We start from the raw sequence: 22894 nt of genomic DNA on the forward strand, positions 1-22894 counted from the left end.
GTAAGGTGAAGGAACAATTTTGGAGGTTTCTACTTGGCATACCTCACTCTATCTTCTATTCTACAGACTAAGAACCCAGTGTGAGGGTTATTCTAACATCTAAGTAAATCAATGCAATCAGAAACAGATTAAATAACCACTGGGTGTGTCCACAAACCTAGCAGGCCACTCTGAGCCAGACTTTAGCAAGGACTTAATTTATTACCTGGTCCCTATAGGCCCCCACTCTATTAGAACTATGATGATGCTCTGGGTCTCCAGGTATCAATGTCAACTCAAACTGTGTGTCTAATAGTCCTCAAAATGTCTGAGCATTTTCCCTTCCCCAGTATACAACCACCCGAGTAAACTACCAGAGGTCCCTTTCAGAAAAGAACTACGGGAATCATCATAGTATATACTTGCCATGGTATTGCTACCTCTTTTTCTGCTAGAGACATCATTCTCTATTACCATCTCTACAATTCTGTGCAGCTCTAGTCCCTTAGCTATACCCTTGGGCCTCAAAGGTCATTATAATTATTGTGGCCTCTATTACATTGAAGCTCATCATCCTCATGGATATTAATGAGCCCCACTCTGTAACCACCTCTCCTACAATCATCCCTGACCTGCAGAGAAGAGCTGCCACTATGATGCTGATGGTATTCTCACCAGTGTTTTCCTGATGGCCTCATGAATGGTGTGTCTTCTAAGCCCTCCCATAGAACAAAATCAATTGGTATGTTTGGTGGCGTCATATAACATAGCTATTCCTGCTTGCCCACTTTCCTTAGCTGCTTCCTTCTACTATCTGCCAGGATAGCTCAAACATTTCTATTTCATTCAACACTGGCTATTCCTTTCTTAAAGACTCTAAGAACCACCTCATCCCCTGGGGTTCTTGCCAGTGTGCTAAATCCTGCAACCCCCCAAAAGTGTCCCTAAGTTTTTGGATTCTTGATTATCCAGTCTTACATTCCAACCCCTGATAAATCACCCTCAAAATACAACCCCCAGTATACCACCTTGCTTCTGCTAGCTAATTCTTGCAGATCCTTCAGTGTATAATATTTTTCCTCCCTTACCAGTTCCAGCATTTCCCTGGCCAGGTTGTGCTCGTATTGAACCCCAAGTTATTGGCCTACCATCCAGGAGAGGGGGTAGGGCTCCTGAAGTGGGGACCTGCTGCCTTATGGGAGAAGGGATTATACAATTTATAATACAATACAATGTCTATCAATCTTATTATGGAATAGTAGGCCAACTGTGCAAATTCTTAGGGGAGTCTTTAGAGCCAAAATCCTTAGAAGCATCCATCCAGATGTCCCTATCTTATACATCAGGGTCCCAGGTTTTCCCGGTTAGGACTCTTACCTTAGCATAAAAGACCTGCCTTGACTGGAGGAGTCAAGATGGTGGAAAAGCATGGAAGTTTTTTTGCATCTCGCATCCATGAAATACAGTCAGATCAACACTAAACCATCCTGCACACCTAGAAAACTGATTTGATGATTAACAAAACAATCTGCACAGCCTGAATCACAGAACTCAGCAGGTAGATGGCACAGAGTGGTCAACTTGGGGAGAGAGAAGCTGTGGAAGGCAGAAAGCTGTTTTTGCTTGCAGAGAGACAACAGAGACGGGGGAAGAGTGTGGGAAAAGAACCCCCCCCCCCCCCCGCAAAAGCACCTGGAGAGAAAGTGGAAAAGTGGAAACAGCCGCAGAGACTGAACTAAAAAAGGAAAAAGAAGAAAGGAGAAAGGAAAGGGTTTAAATTCCATTAAGACTCTATAAACAGAGGGAGTGCAGAGTCTGAAACTCCACAGCTCAATACCTGGCGGTGCTCTGGTAGGAAGGGCGAATCCCCAGGAGCAGAGTGGGGTTCAGGAGGTCCTCAGGACAGACAGGGAAAAGAGGTTCCACTGCTGGAAGGACATTTAGTAGAGGCTATGTGCACCTGGTCCCAGCAGACACCAGAGAACAACCACATTCACTGGTGCTGGAACAAGGTCGCTAAGGGTGAAGCCTGGTGCCAGGTGTGTGTTGTGGTTTCCCATAATCCCTGAAACGATGCTGCTACACAATCGTGAGAACTTTTTCTGGGGCGGACTGGCACCGAGCCGCAGTCTCTGGGCATCAGCAGCAGCACAGTTCCATGAACATTCCTGGGTGCAGCCAGCACCCAGCCATTGCTCAGTGAGACCTTCCCCAGAGGATCTTAGTGGGTCAAAGCTGCAGTCCCTCAGAAGTGAGGAGTCGGCAAACAGCTGCATTTGACATAAAACTCAGGAGGGAGGTGCCATCTGGCTATCTGACGACTTGGTCACGGACAATGTAAAAGCGGAGAGTGGACAGAAGCCGGAGACAAAGGACAGGTACATGATTGTTGGTTGGGGAGAGCACAGAGTTCTGATACTAGAGGCTGGGTAGCTGGGTGGCCCCATTTTCACCCCTCCCGCGCATGCGCATACACACCTCAAACACCACAACAATCATCCCAGTAAGCTAATTGTGCCATCTAGTGGAGAATGGAGCCATTTCACTAAGCCCTGCCCAACTGGGCCAAACCCGCTCTTCAGGAACACCACAAATCTCTCTGCCTGCTTAGTTTATGGACACGAAGTACTTCATAGTTTGACTTCTAGGGGAAAACTATGTCATTTCAATCATATTTCAGTCTGTTCACTGGTCCATCTATTCAATTTTCTTTTTTCTTTTTCAGTTTTCTTTTTCTTGAATAAACAAAGAGAAATTATTTATTTTTTCCATTTTTATTAAAAATATTTGTTTAATATTTTGCTACTATATTTTTACTTTTTTGTAAATTTCTCAAATTCTATTTTACTTCGATTTCATTTTACTCTATTTCATTGTATTCATTTTCTCAAATTTTCAGAGGTTTTCCTTTTTTTTTCCTCTCCCCCCCCCCCTTTTTTCTCTAATCTAACAAGCTCCTATCAATAACTGGACCAAAACACACCTAGGATCTAACATCATTTATTTGATTTGTGTGTGTGTGTTGTTTTTAATTTTTTAATTTTAATTTTTTTACCTTATTAATTCCTTTTCTTCCTTCAAAATGATGAAATGAAGGAATTCACCCCAAAAGAAAGAGCAGGAAGAAACGACAGCCAGGGACTTAACCAACACATATACAAGCAATATGTATGAAACAGAATTTAGAATCATAATAATAAGAATACTAGCTGGGGTCGAAAATAGATTAGAATCCTTCTCTATGGAGATAAAAGAAGTAAAAGGTAGTCATGATGAAATAAAAAATGCTATAACTGAGCTAAAATCTCAAATGGATGCCACAGTGGCAAGGATGGATGAGTCAGAGCAGCAAATCAGCGATACAGAGGACAAACATATAGAGAATAATGAAGCAGAAAAAAAAAAGGGAGACTAAGGCATAAAGAGAACTATTTAAGAATGAGAAAAATCAGTGACTCATTAAAGGAACAACATCAGAATCATATGGGTCCCAGAAGATGATGAGAGAGAAAAAGGGGTAGAAGGGTTATGTGAGCATATCATAGCAGAAAACATTCCTAACCTAGGGAGAACACAGACATCAAAACCCAGGAAGCACAGAGGACTCCCATTAGATTCAACAAAAACCAACCATCAACAAGGCATATCATAGTCAAATTCACAAAATACTCAGGCAAGGAAAGAATCATGAAAGCAGCAAGGGAAAAAAAGTTCTTAACCTACAAGGGAAGACAGATCTGGTTTGCAGCAGACCTATCCACAGAAACTTGGCAGGCCAGACAGGAGTGGCAGGATATATTCAATGTGATGAATAGGAAAAATATGCAGCCAAGAATTCTTTATCCAGCAAGGCTGTCATTCAAAACAGAAGGAGAGATTAAAAGTTTCCCAAACAAAAAATAAAGGAGTTTTTGACCACTAAACCAGCCCTGCAAGAAACTTTAAGGGGGACTCTCTGAGGAGAGAAAAAAACAGAAAGAAAAAGATCAAAAGCAAGAAAGACTAGAAAGGACCAGAGGACACCACCAGAAACTCCAACTCTACAAGAAACACAATAGCAATAAATTCGTATCTTTCAATATCACTCTAAATGGCAATGGACTCAATGCTCCAATCAAAAGACACAGGGCAACAGAATGGATAAGAAAACAAGATCCATCTATATGCTATTTATAAGAGACCCACTTTAGACCTAAAGACACCTTCAGATTGAAAATAAGGGGATGGAGAACCATCTATCATGCTAATGGTCAACAAACGAAAGCCAGAGTAGCCATACTTATATCAGAAAATCTAGACTTTAAAATAAAGACTGTAACAAGAGATGAAGAAGGGCATTATATCATAATTAAGGGTTCTATCCACCAAGAAGACCTAACAATTGTAAACATTTAGGCTCCAAATGCGGAAGTACCCAAATGTATAAATCAATGAATCACAAACATAAAGAAACTCATTGACACTAATACCATAAATGTAGGGGACTTCCACACCCCACTTACAACAATGGACAGATCATATAAACACAATATCAACAAGGAAACAATGGCTTTGAATAACACACTGGACCAGACGGACTTAACAGATATATTCAGAACATTTCATCCTAAAGCAGCAGGATACACATTCTTCTCCAATGCACATGGAATGTTCTCCAGAATAGATGACATACTGGGACACAAATCAGTCCTCAACAAGTACAAAAAGATCGAGATCATACTATGCATATTTTCAGGCCACAACACTGTGAAACTCGAAATCAACCACAAGAAAAAATTTGGAAAGGTAACAAATACTTGGAGACTGAAGAACATCCTACTAAAGAATGAATGGGCTAACCAAGAAGTTAAAGAGGAAATTGAAAAGTACATAGAAGCCAATGAAAATGATAACACCACAGCCCCTACCCTCGGGGACACAGCAAAGGCAGTCATAAGAGGAAAGTATATAGCAATCCAGGCCTTCCTAAAGAAGGAAGAAAGGTCTCAGATACACAACCTAACCTTACACTTTAAAGAGCTGGAAAAATAACAGCAAATAAAACCCAAAACCAGCAGAAGACAGGAAATAATAAAGATTAGAGCAGGTATCAATGCTATAGAAACCAAAAAAACAGTAGAACAGATTAATGAAACCAGAAGCTGGTTCTTTGAAAGAGTTAACAAAATTGATAAACCACTAGCCAGTTTGATCAAAAAGAAAAAGGCAAGGACCCAAATAAATAAAATCACGAATGAAAGAGGAGAGATCACAACCAACACAGCAGAAATAAAAACAATAAGAAGAGAATATTATGAGCAATTATATGCTAATAAAATGGGTAATCTGGAAGAAATGGACAAATTCCTAGAAACATATACACTACCAAAACTGAAACAGGAAGAAATAGAAAAATTTAACAGACCCATAACCAGTAAAGAAATCGAATTAGTAATCAAAAATCTCCCAAAAAACAAGAGTCTGGGGCCAGATCACTTTCCAGGGGAATTCTACCAGACTTTTAAGGAAGAGTTAACACCTATTCTCTTGAAGCTGCTCCAAAAAATAGAAATGGAAGGAAAACTTCCAAGCTCTTTCTATAAAGCCAGCATTACCTTGATTCCAAAGCCAGACAAACACCCCAAAAAAGGGAGAACTATAGACAAATTTCCCTGATGAACATGGATGCAAAAATCCTCAACAAGACATTAGCCAACCGGATCCAACAATACATTAAAAAAATTATTCACCACGACCAAGGGGGATTTATACCTGGGATGCAGGGCTAGTTCAATATCCACAAAACAATCAATGTGATTCATCACATCAATAAACTAAAAGACAGGAACCACATGATCCTCTCAATATATGCAAAGAAAGCATTTGACAAAATACATCATCCTTTCTTGATAACAACCCTCAGGAAATTAGGAATGGAAGGATCATACCTCAAGATCATAAAAGCCATATACGAATGACCCACTGCTAATATCATCCTCAATGGGGAAAAACTGAGAGCTCTCCCCCTAAGGTCAAGAACAAGACAGTGATGTCCACTCTCACCACTGTTATTCAACATAGTATTGGAAGTCTTAGCCTCAGCAATCAGACCACACAAAGAAATAAAAGGCATCCAAATAGTCCGGGAGGAGGTCAAACTTTCACTCTTCGCAGATGACATGATATTCTATATGGAAAACCAAAAAGATTCCACCAAAAAATCTATAAAGAACTTCTCAAACTCAACACCCCAAAAACAAATAACCCAGTGAATAAATGGGCAAAAGACATGAGTAGACACTTTTCCAAAGAAGACAACCAGATGGCCAAATGACACATGAAAAAATGCTCAACATTATTCATCATCAGGGAAATACAAATCAAAACCACAATGAGATACCACCTCACACCTGTCAGAATGGCCAACATTAACAACTCAGGCAACAACAGATGTTGGCGAGGATGCGGAGAAAGAGGATCTCTTTTGCACTGCTGGTGGGAATGCAAACTGGTGCAGCCACTCTGGAAAACAGTATGAAGGTTCCTCAAAAAATTAAAAAAAGAACTACCCTATAACCCATCAATTGCACTACTAGGTATTTATCCAAGGGATACAGGTATGCTGTTTAGAAGGGGCACATGCACCCCCATGTTTATAGCAGCACTATCAACAATAGCCAAAGTATGGAAAGAGCCCGAATGTCTATCAATAGATGAATGGATAAAGAAGATGTGATATATATATACGATGGAGTATTACTTGGCAATCAAAAAGAATGAAACATTGTCATTTGCAACTACGTGGATGGAACTAGAGGGTATTATACTAAGTGTAATTAGTCAGAGAAAGACAAATATCATATGACTTCACTCATATGAGCACTTTAAGATACAAAACAGATGAACATAAGGGAAGAGAAGCAAAAATAACATAAATATAGGGAGGAAGACAAAAATATGATAGATTCTTAAATATGGAGAATAAACAGAGGGTTACTGGAGGGGTTGTGGGTGGGGGATGGGCTAAATGGGTAAGAGGCATTAAGGAATCTACTGCTGAAATCATGGTTGCACTATAGGCTAACTAACTTGGATGTAAATTTAAAAAATTTATTTTAAAAAATTTTTTAAAAGAAAAAACCTACCTTGGCTGATAATTTAAATGTTCTGGAGCTCTGCCATTCTAATCAAATCATCTGTTTGCTGCTCAGCTATGTCCTCTCTTCTACTGCAGTGTATGAGGGCTCTCATACTTAGACTTTAACCCTATAATAGCCCTCCAATTCTCATTTCTCGAGTGTTTATTCAGCTTAATAGTAGCCAGTCAACTCCATTATCTTTAGATGCATTGTTTTCCCCATATCTTATAGATGACTGAATGGAGGTTAAAAAAAAAATCAGCAAAGTCAATCCCTTCAACCAAGTTTTCCCAGTAGCAACTGGTCCACCACTCTGTGCCAGGGGCTATTCATACTTCACATATCACCCAGGAAGGAATAATCTTTGCCCACTGGGAAACAGGTGAACCATATTCAGAATCTCATCTTATTACCTGTTTTCTTGGAACACGAGTATTGGTTGAATCCTCTAGGAAGCAGATATCAAGATAAAATTAGATACATAAGAGATCTGTGGTGGGAGCAAGATGAATTCCTATGATGGAAAATGGGGAGGGAACCAGAGAAGGGTGGGAGAGCTATCAGAACATGATACAGGTCTGTCCCCTTGTGTAGGAGAGAAGAGAAAAAAAGAAAGGTTGGGTAGGAAGAGTGTTAGATGGTCATTCAGTTCAAAGGAAATTTTGGCAAGTCCAATGGGAAATCCTCAAGCCAAAGGAACCTGTCAAAGGAGTCTTACATCCTGCAGGAATGGCCTGCTTTGGTAACGCTGCTGTGCTCAGTCACTGGCTAAGAGCAGTCTGTGGGAAGTGTGGTCTAAGTGCAAATGCAATGGCAGGTCTACAATGCAGTAGCTAGGGTTGCCAATCAATTACACTCTGTAGTGGAAGATATGAGAGTCACATTTTCATGGTCACAGCACCTTCAGGAATCGTTCTGAGGATTAAATAAAATAATGTATGTAAAATGCTTAACTAGCATATAGCAAGTGCTTGCATTTTGCTAGTTGTTGTAATCATTATTATTAGTAGTAGCTGGTTCTTGGTCTGTCTCACTGAGAAGACATTATCTCGTACCACTTAGAAGTTACATCAGTAATACCTTGACACCCTCGTGGTGTCAATAGATACCAGAAATTTTGTTTCAGTAGAAACGGAACTTCAGGCCTATAATACAAGTCTTTTTATAAGTAATTGACATTCCTCTAGTAATATTCCATATCCACTTCCATACCCATTCAGAGATGTGAATTTACTATTATACAGGTTTATAAGCACAATTACAGATTAATCTAATAAAAGCCAATAGATTATCTATCACAAACTATACTTCTACAAAGGTGGGGTCATTCTTTGACAACATGTGAAAGTAACTTAAAAAGTATGCAAAAATTGGGGTACTGGCTGGCTCAGTCAGAAGAGCATGCAACTCTTGATCTCAGGGTTGTGAGTTCAAGCCCCATGTTGGGCCTAGAGCTTACTTTAAAAAAGAAGAGGATTTTTTTTTAAGTATACAATAATTAAATCCCAATTTATCATTTATATGATAGTGATGATGAATTTGGTGGTTTAAGAAGTTGCATTTGGGGGACCTGGGTGGCCCAGTCAGTTAAGAGCCTGACTCTTTTTTTTTTTTTTAAAGATTATCTGGTTTGTTGGGTTTTTTTTTATTACTTTATTTAAGTTTATTTATTTTTGAGAGAGAGAGACAGAGCATAAGCAGGGGAGGGGCAGAGAGAGAGAGAGAGAGAGAGAGAGAGAGAGAGAGAGAGAGATACAGAATCTGAAGCAGGCCCAGGCTCTGAGCTGTCAGCACAGAGACTGATGTAGGGCTCAAACCCACGAACTGTTGAGATCATGACCTGCGCCAAAATCTGATGCATAACTGGCTGAGCTACACAGGCACCCTGAGCCTGACTCTTTATTTTGGCTCAGGTCATGCTCTTATAGTGGTGAGATGGAGCCCTATGTGGAGCTCTATGCTGGGCATGGAGCCTGCTTAAGATTTTCCCATGGGGCACCTGAGTGGCCCAGTCAGTTAAGTGTCAGACTCTTGATTTCTGCTCAGGTCATGATCTCATGATTCATGGGATCAGGCTCTGCATGGGGCTCTGTGCTGACAGGTGGGAGTCTGCTTGAGATTCTCTCTCTTTCTCTTTCTCTGTCCCTCCCTTGCTCGCACTCACTTGTGTGCTTGCTCTCTCCCTCAAAATAAATAAACATTTAAAAAATATAAAAGCTTTAAAAAAAAATTCTCTCTGCTGGGGCACCTGGGTGGCTCAGTAAGTTAAGTGCCTGACTCTTGGTTTCAGCTCAGGTCATGATCTCATGATTCATGGGTTTAAGCCCCATGTCCAGCTCTGTGCTGACAGTGCAGGGCTTGCTTGGAATTCTCTCTCTCGCCTCTCTGTCCCTCCCCCACTCATTCTCTCTCTCTCTCTCTCTCTCTCTCTCTCTCTCTCAAGATAAATAAACTATGGAATTCAGGGGGGTTGGTCTTACAGAGACAAGGCAGGGAGGCCAATTTGGAATTTATAAACACAAACAGGTGTGAAGATCTAGACTAGAGTGATGGCATTTGTAATGGAAAGAAAGAGAAACACAAATATTTAGAAAGAAAAAGCAATCTAAAATTAGTAATTAATTTTCTCTAATGGGTAAGGAAGAGAAATGAAACAAAGAGAAATCAAAGGTTCCAGGAGCCTAAGAAAGGAGTTGGTTCAGTTGAGAGGGTAAAATGGATGTTTGTTTTTGTTTTTTCTCCTTTTCCACTAATAGCAACACTCTGTGTTGGAGAACTTCCTTCACCCTATTGCATGTGGTTCTCATGGGGCTTCCAATTATAGTATTCTACCTCCTGGCCATAGAGTGGGTATGAGACCCAGATCTAGCCAATTGTAGAGTCCCGTCCTTTTGGGCACAGTTATTGTCCTAGTAATGGGCATATGACACATGTCACTGCTATCAGAGACCATACTTTAGACCGTATATACAGATGCTAGGAGAGAGATGTTTTCTCTTTCCTCTGGGAGTGCTTAACTAGGATGACAAAATCCTGAAATAACCCTGAAACCTCTCCCCATGTTCCCACCTCTAGCTATATGCAAGAAGCCAGGCTGCAGGTAGAATGAAAGTGGGAGTGGAAGGAGCTACGCAGAGATAAAAGACAGACCTAAGAGATGACATTTTTTAAGAACCTACAGATAGCTCCACCCCTGACATCCCAATTACATAAACCTTTGATTGAATTTGTTTTCCTTTGTTCAAATTTGTTTGAATTGGGCTTTTGTCATTTGTAAGTCAAAGAGAACTCAGATACTTGAGAGAATTGATTTGATAAATAAGTTTGAAGTAATGAGAGGAAGATTAAAAGGAGTCAACGTCACAATAAGAAAGCCTATATTTCCAAACTAATAGATAAGTACATACAGTACATAAAAGTATATACCATCACTTCTATGTCCACATATCTATAGGTTTAAGAGAATATTATAAAAAGGACATAGCAATGTTTGTGAAATTTGGATTCCAGCACTGAACAATTTTGTAATCTTGGGCAATATAATAACTGACATTTATTAAGTGCCAAGCATGAACCTAAGACCTTCACATGCATTACTTTATTTAACCACTATTTCATACATGAGGAGAAGACTGTGAGTCAGAGATAGTAAGAAACCATACCCAGGGGCATATATCTACCAAATGCAATTTTAGGATCTGAATACAGATCTCTCTAACTCCAACACCCATGCCCTTTATCCACATATTACATGGCTTCTCTTGAAGTTAATTTGTGTCTATTACATGAGGCTAGCTAAAACGCTTTAAAATTCACAGATGTCATTTCACTAACATTCATAATCCCTGTACTCACTGGAGTTCTTAAAAACCATGGAATAAATCTGAATATTTTTCAGATAATAAAATCTTGGCTATATTTAATAACTTAGAGGATTAGAATATGGATCCACTACTCCTTCTAAAGTCTAACATTGACAATTTCACACAGGCAGTGCAAACTGATTTTATATAAATGGTAACACCTGTGTAGAGGCACCAGCAACACAAAGGTTTGCAGTAACCTTTTGAGGGATTTATTCCCTTTTCATCAGAATCCCCACCCAAAAGACTGGAAAATAGATAGTCCCTCTTCCCCTGCCCTTTGCAATAATTTTGTTCAAGGTATTTAAAGAAAATATATATAAAATAAAGGAGAAACCAGAAACACAGAAGGTCCTCAATAGTTGAAGTATGATAAAGAAAAGACTCTTCATTTTCTTCTCTGTCTCCAAGATACTTGGTATTAAGTCCTCATTGTCATTTATAATCTCAGTGAAAGACAGTTTTGAATGAGAACACATTAGCCATGTGAAAACCTTGGTTGAGCGTGATGTGCTCACCAATTCCCTCTACTGTGGACATTTACCATTTTGCTAGATGTTGGCAGGATACATCTCAGAATTCCCCCATTACTTCTAGTCTGGCTTCTGCCACCAGCCCCTCTACAAAAATTGCTCTTTCCAAGTCCCTAGCAACACCCACATTGTCTAATCCAATGACTAATTTTTAATACTTATTATTCTGGAACTTAGCAAGTTATTGAGGTGGCCACCTCTTGCTCTGTTCTCCTGCCTTCCTCTGGCTCCTTGCTACGTCTTCCTTTTGATCATATTCCCTCCCACTTCTTTTTGTCCAGTCCATCCTTCAGTCTCTTTCAAAGGCTTGTCTTCTTTTTCTGGCCCCTTAAAAGAATTTGTCTTTGGTCTCCCTCTATGTTCTCTCTGTTCACTCTCTGTGCATGATCTCAACTATATCCATGGCATCAAGAACTACCCAAATGACTCCCAAATCTGTATCTCCAGCCCTGACCTCTCCTGTGAACTCCCAGCCCATATATTCTTCATCTCCTCCCACAGGCATCTCAATCCTAACACAGAATAAGGGAACTCATTCTCACCAGTATCTGGGCCTTCACTTTCTGTTATATGTGTCCATTAATGTCTCCATGGTCCACAGTCATCTTGCCCTGGCTTCAGAAAGTGATTCCAGAGTCCTTCCTCTCCCTCCTCCAATTCACACATATATCTTCACTTGCCTAACTTCTACTTATTCTTCTTGTTTCAGCTTGTACATCATTTACCCCAGGGACTCTTTGCCAACCCCACAAGTCTATATAAGTTACTCATTCTATGTGTTCCTAGAACACCTTAAACTTTCCCTCTCATAGCACTTATCACAATATAGTATCGTAATTGCCAGGTTACTTGTCTGTACCTTTCATAGACTCCAAGTACACACCTTGTCTAAATTTCTCATTGTTATATCCTCAATGTCTAACACAATCTCTGGCATATAGTAGGTACTCATTAAATATTTGTTGAAGGACTGAACAAATGAATCACTAGGACCTCAGAAGGATTCAACAGTTCAAAAATGTTCACAGTTCAATATGTACTCTGCCTATCATGTGCCATTTTATTACCTAAATTGTTTATTGAAGATGTTCCCGTATCTTATCTATAATGTCATTGTCTTAGCTAAATTTTCAATAATTTCTTGACCAGGATACTGAAGCAGTTTTTTTTTCTTTTCTTTTTCTTCTCTTTTTTCTTTTTATTCTCAAGTTAGTTAACATAGAATGTAGTCTTGGCTTCAGGAGTAGAACCCAGTGATTCCTCTCTTACATAGGACACCCAGTGCTCATCCCGAAAAGTGCCCTCCTTAATGCCTGTCACCCATTTAACCCATCCTCCCCACCCCCCATCCATCAACCTTCAGTTTCTTCTCCATATTTAAGAGTCTCCTATGGTTTGCCTCCCTCTCTGTTTTTATCTTATTTTTCCTTCCCTTCCCCTATGTTCATCTGTAAAGTTTCTCAAATTCCACATATGAGTGAAATCATATGATACCTGTCTTTCTCTGACTGACTTACTTCACTTAGCATAATACCCTCCAGTTCCATCCACACTCCTGTAAATGACAAGATTTCATTCTTTTTCATACATGGAGTAGTATTTCATTGTATATATATACCACATCTTCTTAACCCATCCATCTTAACTCAAACCTCAATCCCTCTGCTCTATTCTCCACATAGCTTTCAGAATGATCTTTATAGAATCAAATTAGATCACACCACTCCCAAGCTTAATGATTTCAGTGGGTTCACTATACCCTTAGGATAGTCCAAAACCCAAGCAGGTGTAACAGAAACCTCTATACTTTGGCTCCTGCCCACTTATTCTCCAGCCATTTCACTCACCACTCCCCAACAGGCACCTACCTTTGTTTTTTATTATGAAATTTATTGTCAAATTGGTTTCCATACAACACCCAGTGCTCATCCCAACAGGTGAACAGGCACCTACCTTAAATTAGGCTGCTAGTTTCTCCACATATACACAATCCCCAACTATCTACCTTGCCTCACTCCTATTCTTTCATAAAACGTTTACTGACCACTTGATATATGCCAGGTAATGTTCTAGGTATTGGAGACTATGTGAGGAATAAAAAGACAAAAACCTCTGCCCTGCTGGTGAATTCTCTCTCTACTCAAATGTTACCCTGAACTGGATGTCTTTCTTCAGTGCTTCTACAGAACTAACATGTCATAATTGTTGATGTACTTGAATGCAAGGGTAGATCTAAGTTTTATGAGCTCTGAAGCTTATGAAATTTGGTTTTGTACATTTGAGGGGACATCTTCAAGAAAAAATATTACTAATGGGGCGCCTGGGTGGCTCAGTCAGTTGAGCGACCGACTTTGGCTCAGGTCATGATCTCATGGTTTGTGAGTTCGAGCCCTGAGTTGGGCTCTGTACTGACAGCTCAGAGCCTGGAGCCTGCTTCTGATTCCCTCTCTTTCTGCCCCTCTCCCACTCATGCTCTGTCTCTCTCTGTCTCAGAAATAAATAAACATTAAAAAAAATTTTTAAAGAAAAAATATTACTAATATAATATTGCTAAGCCCTTTCCAGGCAAGGCCTTGGAAGGGGCCTATGCAAATTATTTCATTGTAAATCCACTCCTATTTACCCATATTTTCCAATAGACTGTGAACTTTTTGTTTCCATACCTCTACTCTGTGTCATCTCAGAGAGCCCTTTCTTCCAAGTCTCTTTGTTTACTGCTTGCCCACAAAGGCTACTACACAACAAGAATCTTGCCTAGGAGCTCTAACTACCTGTCTCCCCTTATGGAACTTGTTCTTGAGCTAGTGGATCACTAAATTCTAACACCTCATTTCAATTTTGCGTGCTTTACTAGAAGTAGAAATCCTCTCAGAAGACTACTCACTGGCTTTCCAGGCGTTAACTTCAATTAGCTTTCCGTCTGTTTCCATAAGGCACAAGACCTCTTAAAGCAGACTAATAACATGTACAAGAGTGCTCCCAACAATCACCAAAGGATTTCAAAACTGTTTACAATAGGGAATGTCACATGTACAAAGAGCAGACCCAGAATCCAGACTTAGAAAAATTCTGACTTCTTCACTCAGTCTACATTTAAGACTTTAAGGCTAAATAAATCTGCAATTTTTTGGTCCAAAATAACTTTGGCTTTTTCATCTGGAAGTATATACCCTATTGGTCCAAACATTTCCTGCCCAAAATTAGAGAATCAAGAGATTTTAGAGTAAGAAGGGACTTAAAGTTAAAAAAAAAAAATCATATATTAGTAGATCTATTACATGTGAGCTATTGTGAGGAATACAAAGAAGAGTAACATACACCCTGATGGAGGATATAAAAAAGTCTTTCTATGGCCAGCTTTTTCTTACCTATGGTGTTATTTTTCCCTCCTTTCTCCAGCTCTGAACATTTTATTTTTCTAGGATTTTACTGGACTTTAAACCAGTCCCATTAGTAAGTTACATGCTATTGGCACAAATTAGAAATAGCTGCAGAAAAAAATAGCATACTTATCAACTACTCTCCTAAATATGGTAGACGTGCTCAAACAGAGAAAAGTGCCTTTTTAATATCTTAGAACCAGGCTACATATCCTAGAAATTAGCTAACTTTCATCTGTTGGAGACTAAGAAACTGAACTCTAAGGAATGACTAAGGGCTTCCAGGAGCTTCCATGGCCTCACAGAGCTACACAACTGATGAGTCCCACACTGTATATAATTCAGTTTTGAGGAAAATAAAGAATTTAAGAATATTAAAAGTAATATACACCAAACATTTATGTTTGTGCCTTTGAGTACCCACTAAATCTTAGACATTGAAAACATGGTCCCTTAAGAAACTCATAGGGTAGTAATACAGATAGAAATCCTGCCAAATAATAGTACAAAATGGCACAAATGATGATAGAGATAAGCACAGGGTAGTATGCAAATCCAGAGGAGGGGTACTAATTTAGCTGGTATGGAGAAAATAATATTTGACCTGACTTTTTTAAAAAAGATAGTTTTAGACCACAAAACTGAGAGGCAAGGTAAGGCAGGTACGTAGACCAATCATGTTATTAATGAATCAAAAGAAAAACAACTTTGGCTGATTTAATTAGAAAAAGAGCTTATTATCTGGGGCACCTGGGTGGCTCAGTCAGTTGAGTGTCCAACTTCGGCTCAGGTCATGATCTCATGGCTCCTGAGTTCGAGACCCTCATTGAGCTCACTACTGTCAGCTCAGAGCCTGCTTCAGATCTTCTGTCCCCCCCTCTCTCTGCCCCTTCCCTGCTTGCGCTCTTTCTCTCAAAAATATATAAATCTTATAAAGAAGGGGTGCCTGGGTGGCTCAGTCGGTTAAGCATCCAACTTCGGCTCAGGTCATGATCTCATGGTCCATGAGTTCAAGCCCCGTATCGGGCTCTGTGCTGACAGCTCAGAGCCTGGAGCCCGTTTCAGATTCTGTGTCTCCCTCTCTCTCTGACCCTCCCCCATTCATGCTCTGTCTCTCTCTGTCTCAAAAATAAATAAATGTTAAAAAAATTAAAAAGAAAAGAAAAGTTTATTAAAAAGGTGCTGTGTAGGTCAGAGAACCCCTAGAAAGACTGATGATCCAAAATTTAAAAACAGGAACAAAAAGATGCTGCTCAGAGTAAACAGAGTCAACATCACACTAAAGAATGAGTCCAATTAAAGTGCTGCTGCCATCATTGAACTCTCAATCCTTTAGCTTAAATTACCAATACTGCTGTATTGGGTGCTGGCACTGAACAGTGAATGCTGATATTAGATATTGGATGTTTAGTGCTAGACATTGGTTGCTGCTTTGCAACATTTAAGACTCATAAAATTGGTGATTCCTAAACGATAGCAAGGAGGTTCTACTATTGACAATTTAAAAAGAGGCATGGGGTGCCTGGCTGGCTCAGTAGGTAAAGCATTCGACTCTTAATCTCAGGGTTGTAGGCTAAAGCCCCATGTTGGGTATAGAGAATACTTAAAAAATAAAATCTTAAGACAAAAAAGAGGCACTACAGCAGCATTCAAAGGAGATGAGAAGGCAAAAGAAAATGCATAGGTAAATGCCTATATTGGAAAAGAATAATCCCAAATCAATAAATTTAAGTTTTAAACTTAAGAAAGAAGGAAAAGATGAACAAACTAAACCCTAAACTAGCAGAAAAAAATGAAATAAGGAATACAATAGAAATTACAGAAAACAAAGACAATGAAGGAAATCAATAAAACCAAAAGTTATTCTTTAAAAAAAAAAAACCCTTCAGTTAGATTCACCAAGAAAAAAAAAAGAAGACATAAATTGCTAAAATTTAAATGAAAGAAGAAACTTCACTACCTATCTTAGAGAAATTAATAAGGGTTATAAAAGGAATGATATAAACAACTTTATGCCAATAATTTGGACAACTTATATAAAACATATAAAGTCCTAAAAAGACAAAAATTACCAAAACTCAAGAAGAAATGGAAAATCCAATTAGACCCATAACAAATAAAGACGCTGAATCGATAATTTAAAATCTCTCCACAAATAAAATCCCAGGCCCATAAAATTTCAAAAGTGAATTCTATCAAAATTTCAAGAATATGTAATGCCAATCTTTCACAAACCTTTCTGAAAACAGTAGAGGAAGGATCACTTCCCAACTTATTCTTTTAGGTAAATATTACCATGACATAAAATACTGGACAAAGACATCAAAAGAAAAGAATATAAACCATTTCTTTCATGAATATAGACACACAAAAGTGCTCAAAAAAATAATAGAAAACTGAACCTAGCAAAATATAAAATGGATTAATCAATATGATCAAGTGGAATTCATCCCAGGAATATGTCTGATTTAACATATAAAAATCAATTAATGTAATACACCATGGTAATAGAAAAAAGGACAAAAACTACATGGTCACCTTAATAGATGCAGAAAAAACATTCAACAGGCTCCAACAGCAATTTGTGGGGAAAAAAATCCTTTTTTTTTTTTAAATTAGAGTTTACTACACACATAAAAATAGTTTGCAACCGGGAGCTCTCAAACTAACAGTGGAGTGAGGGTCAAAGGTATATTGTTATAAGACAGCTTATATAGTGAGAATGCAGAAGTTGTTTATTAGTTTTAATGACTGGTTATATCATTAGAGTTTTCCTAATTATTTAAGATTGGTTAAAAGTGACCATCTCAGGATGCCTAGGTGGCTCAGTTGGTTAAGCATCTGACGATCTCAGCTCAGGTCTTGATATCAGGGTTCTGCACTGGGCATGAAGCCTTTTTTTTTTTAATTTTTTAAGTGAGCACCTCATGCCAATTTGGGCAAACAGCTTGAATTGCATCTATGAATTTTTTTTAATGTTTTTTTTTTGAGAGAGAGAGATAACATGTATGCAAGCATGGGGGAGGGGCAGCGAGAGAACAAAGGAGAGAGAATCCCAAGCAGGCTCTAAGCTCAGCACACAGCCCAACATGGGGCTCGATCTCATGACCATAGGATGATGACCCGGGCTAAAATCAAGTCAGACATTTAACCAAATGAGCCACTCAGGTGCCCCTCATCTAGGACTTTCAAAGGCATATCCAAGAAGTGGTCCAAGTGAAAATTTTCACCTGTTTTGCAGAATAAGCTAAGTTTGGGTTCAGTAATTTTCCTAATAGCATAATCAAAAGTATCACTGTCATAATCTATTTCAAAATCTGTGTTATTATATGTAGAAGTCCAATCTTCATATGAGTCAAACCAAAGTGTATGATTACAGAGTGAGTTTAGAACATGCCCTATATTAGGTCCAGCACCATTAGGCTTTTATTGCATTGGGACAAATTGCCAACAATGAAGTTTGCAGGGGTTATGGGCCATCCTTTGGCTTCCAAACTTCCACCCAGTACCAGATTAACTGGCCATAAGTATTAGCTGAATGGCCAAGGGATGGACATCAAATCTTTTTGTAAAGCCATTTTCCTATCATCCAAGCACATATAGGAGCTGGTTCTAATATTTTCTAATTAAAAAAATTAATGTTTATTTATTTTTGAGAGACAGAGTGTGAGTGAGGGACAGGCAGACAGAGAGGGAGACAGAATCCAAAGCAAGCTCCAGGCTCTGAGCTGTCAGCACAGAGCTCCATTCAGGGCTCAAGCTCACGAACTATGAGACCATGACCTGAGCCAAAGTCTTACCCTTAGCCAACTGAGCCAGGCACCCTCAAGCTGGTTCTAATATTAACTGAGAGTCTTCCTGAGCATTTAAGTGGCTACATAACCAACCATCATTTTGATTAGTAAAGGAGGGTATGCATTGAATAGGTCTTAGTGAATAGATAAAACCTCTAACAGAAAAAGGAACATGAGTATGAATGTTTTGTGCTAGTTTGTAAAGCAGTAATATCATAATAATTGTTATAAAAATCAGTTGTAGTAAAAGACAGGGATCTAGCAGAATTTTGTTCTGTGGTCTTGGGTGGAAGCTATCTACTTTGCCTTGTTGTCAGCTTCAAGGGAGTGTTGTTGTTTTTTTTGGTTTTTTTTTTTCCTTTCCTGGAAATCCTCAATTTTAACTTAGTCATAGGTTGACAAGTACAAGAGTTGAGGGCCAGGGGGATTCTCTTTAATTGACAGACATGACCCAAGGTTCAGTAACCTGTAATTTAACTGCTGTGTGACAAAAATAGAACCTGATAAGAGCCCTGCTGTTGTGAAAAAAATTCAACAAACTAGGAAGACAAGGGAATTTTCTCAACCTGATAAATGACATTTATGAAAAACCCATAGTTAACATCATACTTATGGAGATTATGAAATATGGGGTGATTTCCCCCTAAAATTAAGAGCAAGGCAATGATGTCTGCTCCCACCACTGATATGTAACTTGTACTGAAGATTCTAGTCAGTAGAACTAGGCAAGAAAAGGAAATAAAAGGACATCCATATTGGAAGGGAAGAAGTAAAACTATCTTTATTCATAGATAATATGATCCTGTGTGTAAAACAACAACAACAACTAAGGAATAAAAAACAAACAAACAAGAAACTAGTAAAACTAATGAATGAATTCAGTAAGGTCATGAGATTGAAGATCAATGCAAAACTACATTTCTAAATACCACCAATGAGTGACCAAAAATCAAATTAAGAAAACAACTCTTAGGAATTAACAAAAAAATAAATAAAAACTATATACAGGAAACTCTGAACCATTGCTAAGAGAAAGTGCTAAATAGATTGAGAGAGATTTCATTTTCATAGATTAGAAAATATTATTAAATAGCAATTCTCTCCAAATCTATCTATAGATCCAGTGCAATCCCTATTAAAATAAAAGCTGTCATTGTTGCAGAAACTGACAAGCTGACTACTAAATTTCATGTGAAAATTCAAAGAACCCAAAATAGAAAAAAATGATTTTGAAGAACAAACTTGTATTTTCTGATTTCAAAACTATTTTGAAGCTATAGTAATCAAGATAGCATAATACTAGTAGAAGGACAGTCATATAGATCAATAAGCAGAACTGAGACTCCAGAAATAAATGGCCAAATAGCCAAAAACTTCATGAATTAATCCAAATGTCTATTCACTGGTGAATGGATAAACAAAAAACATGACATCCATACAATGGACTACTAGGAGGCAGTAAAAAGGAAAGAAGTGATACATGCTACAACACACATGAAACTCAGGAACATGTTAAAGTTGAAATTCCAAATGCAGGGATGCCTGGGTGGCTCAGTCAGTTGGCTGTGATCTCTTGATTTTGGCTCAGGTCATGATCCTAGCATCATGGGATCAAGCCCTGTGACATGCTCCTCACTGAGCATTGAGCCTGCTTGAGATCCATTCTCTCTCTCTCTCTCTTTCTATCTCTCTCTCCCTTCTCCTCCCCTCTCCCTTTCTCCCCCATTCACACTCTTTCTCTCTCTAAAATAAAAAATAAAAATTAAATTAAAAAAAAATCCAGATGCAAAAGGCCATATATTATACAACTCTATTTATATCAAATGTCCAGAAAAAGCAAGTCTACACAAACAGAAAGTAGATTTATGGTTGACTGGGGTTAGGAACAAGGAGTAACTGTATATAGCAAGAAGGATCTTTTAGTGATGGTAAAACTATTCTAAAACTGAAGAATTGTGGTGATGGTCACACAACTCTAGAAATGTACTAAAAATCACTGAATTGTTAAGTCGGGCAGAGAAAGACAGGTATCATTTGTTTTCACCCATATGTAGTGAGATCTATGAAACTCAACAGAAGACCATGAGGGAGGAGAAGGGGTAAAAAAAAAAGTTACAGAGAGGGAAGGAGGCAAACCATAAGAGACTCTTAAATACTGAGAATAAACTGAGGGTTGATGGGGGGCCAGGGGGAGGGGAAAGTGGGTGATGGGCATTGAGGAGGGCACCTGTTGGGATGAGCACTGGGTGTTATATGGAAACCAATTTGACAATAAATTTCATATTAAAAAAATCATTAAATTGTACACTTGAAATTATCAATAAAGATGTTAAAAATAATTGCTGAATCAATGAATAAGCAACATGAAGAGGAAGAGACCTAAATCCATGAATCAATAACTATGCTAAATATAAGTAGCATAAACACACGAATTAAACAATAGACATTGTTGGGGCACCTGGATGCTCAGTCAGTTAAGCATCTGACTTCGGCTCAGGTCATGATCTCACAGCTAGTGAGTCTGAGCCCCGCATCAGGCTCTTTGCTGACAACTTGGAACCTGGAGCCTGCTTTGGATTCTAAGTCTCTGTCTCTCTTTGCCCCTCCCCCACTCGCACTCTGTCTCTCTCTCTCTCTCAAAAATAAATAATAAAACATTTAAAAAGTAATAGACATTGTCAGACTGAATAAAAATAATAATAGCCAACTGTATACTATCTATAGGAAGTCCACTTTAAATAACAAAACATACATAAAGAGTTAAAAGATGGAAAAAATAAGTACCAGTGGAAACTAATCAAAATAAATCTGGAGTGCCTATATTAAAATCAAAGTAGACTTCAGAGGGCCACCTGGGTGGCTCAGTTGGTTGACTGTCCAACTCTTGATTGTGACTCAGGGCATGATCCCAGGATCAAGCCCCACATTGGGCTCTGTGCTAAGGGTTGAGCCTACTTGGGATTCTCTCTTTCTCTCTCTCTCCCTCTGCCCCTCTTCTCTGCACTCTCTCTCTCTCTCTCTCTCTCTCTCTCTCTCTCTCTCTCTCAAATAAAAAAAAAACCAACAACAAAAGTAAAAAAAACAGCAAAAAACAAAGTAGACTTTAGAACAAGGACCACTACCGGGAAAAAGAGCCACATTACGTAATGATAAAAGGGTTAATTCACAAAGATAGCATCACAATCTTAAAGGTGTATGTACCTAATAACAGATGCTCAAAATACACAGAGCAAGAGCTAGTATTACTACAAGTCAAATTCATAAGTATACTTGAAGGCTTAAACACCACTCTCTCAGTAATCAACAGAACAAGTAAATAGAAACTCAGTAAGGATATAGAAGACCTGAAGAGCACTATCAACCAACTTGACCCAATTGACATTTAGGGAGTACTCCAGCTAACAAAATTCTTTTAAAATAGTGGGTTTTTTAAAAATGTTTATTTATTTATTTTGATAGAGAGAGAGAGAGAGAGAGAGAGAGTGTGTGTGTGGGTGTGTGGGTGTGTGTGCACGCACAGGGGAATGGGGGGGCAGAGAGAGAAGGAGAGAGAGAGAGGGAGAGAGAAAATCCCAAGCAGGCTCCATGCTCAGAGCATAGCCTGACTTAGGACTCAGTCTCACAACCATGAAATCATGACCTGGGCCAAAAATCAAGAGTCGAAGGCTTAACTGACTGAGCCACCCAGATGCCCTCCTAACAAAATTATTTTAAAGAACACTTGTTGGGGCTCCTGGATGGCTCAGTCAGTTAAGCCTCTGACTTCAGCTCAGGTCATGATCTCATGGTTCACAAGTTCAAGCCCCACATCAGACTCTGTGCTAACAGCTCAGAGCCTGGAGCCTGCTTTGGATTCTGTGTCTCCCTCTTTTCTCTTCCCTTCCCCTGCTCGCTCGCTCTCTCTCTCTCTCTCTCAAAAATAAATAAAAACATTTAAAATTTTTAAAAATAAATAAATAGCACTTGAAAGACTCACCAAGATAGACATATTTCATATTTCTAGGCCACAAAATAAGCCATAATGAATTTAAAAGAACTGAAATCATACAGAGTCTGTTCTTGGACCATAATGAAATAAATGGAAATCAATGACAGAAAAGCATCTGGGAAAACCCTAAAATTGTACATTAAACAAGACACTACAAGTAACCAATGCACAGAGCATAAATCTCAAGGGAAACAAGAAAATATTTTTTAATTGAAGAAAATGAAAATACAACATACTAA

Source organism: Panthera pardus, unplaced genomic scaffold, assembly GCF_024362965.1.
Source record: "Panthera pardus isolate Hobbes unplaced genomic scaffold, ASM2436296v1 HiC_scaffold_20, whole genome shotgun sequence".
NCBI classification, from domain to species: Eukaryota; Metazoa; Chordata; class Mammalia; order Carnivora; family Felidae; genus Panthera; species Panthera pardus.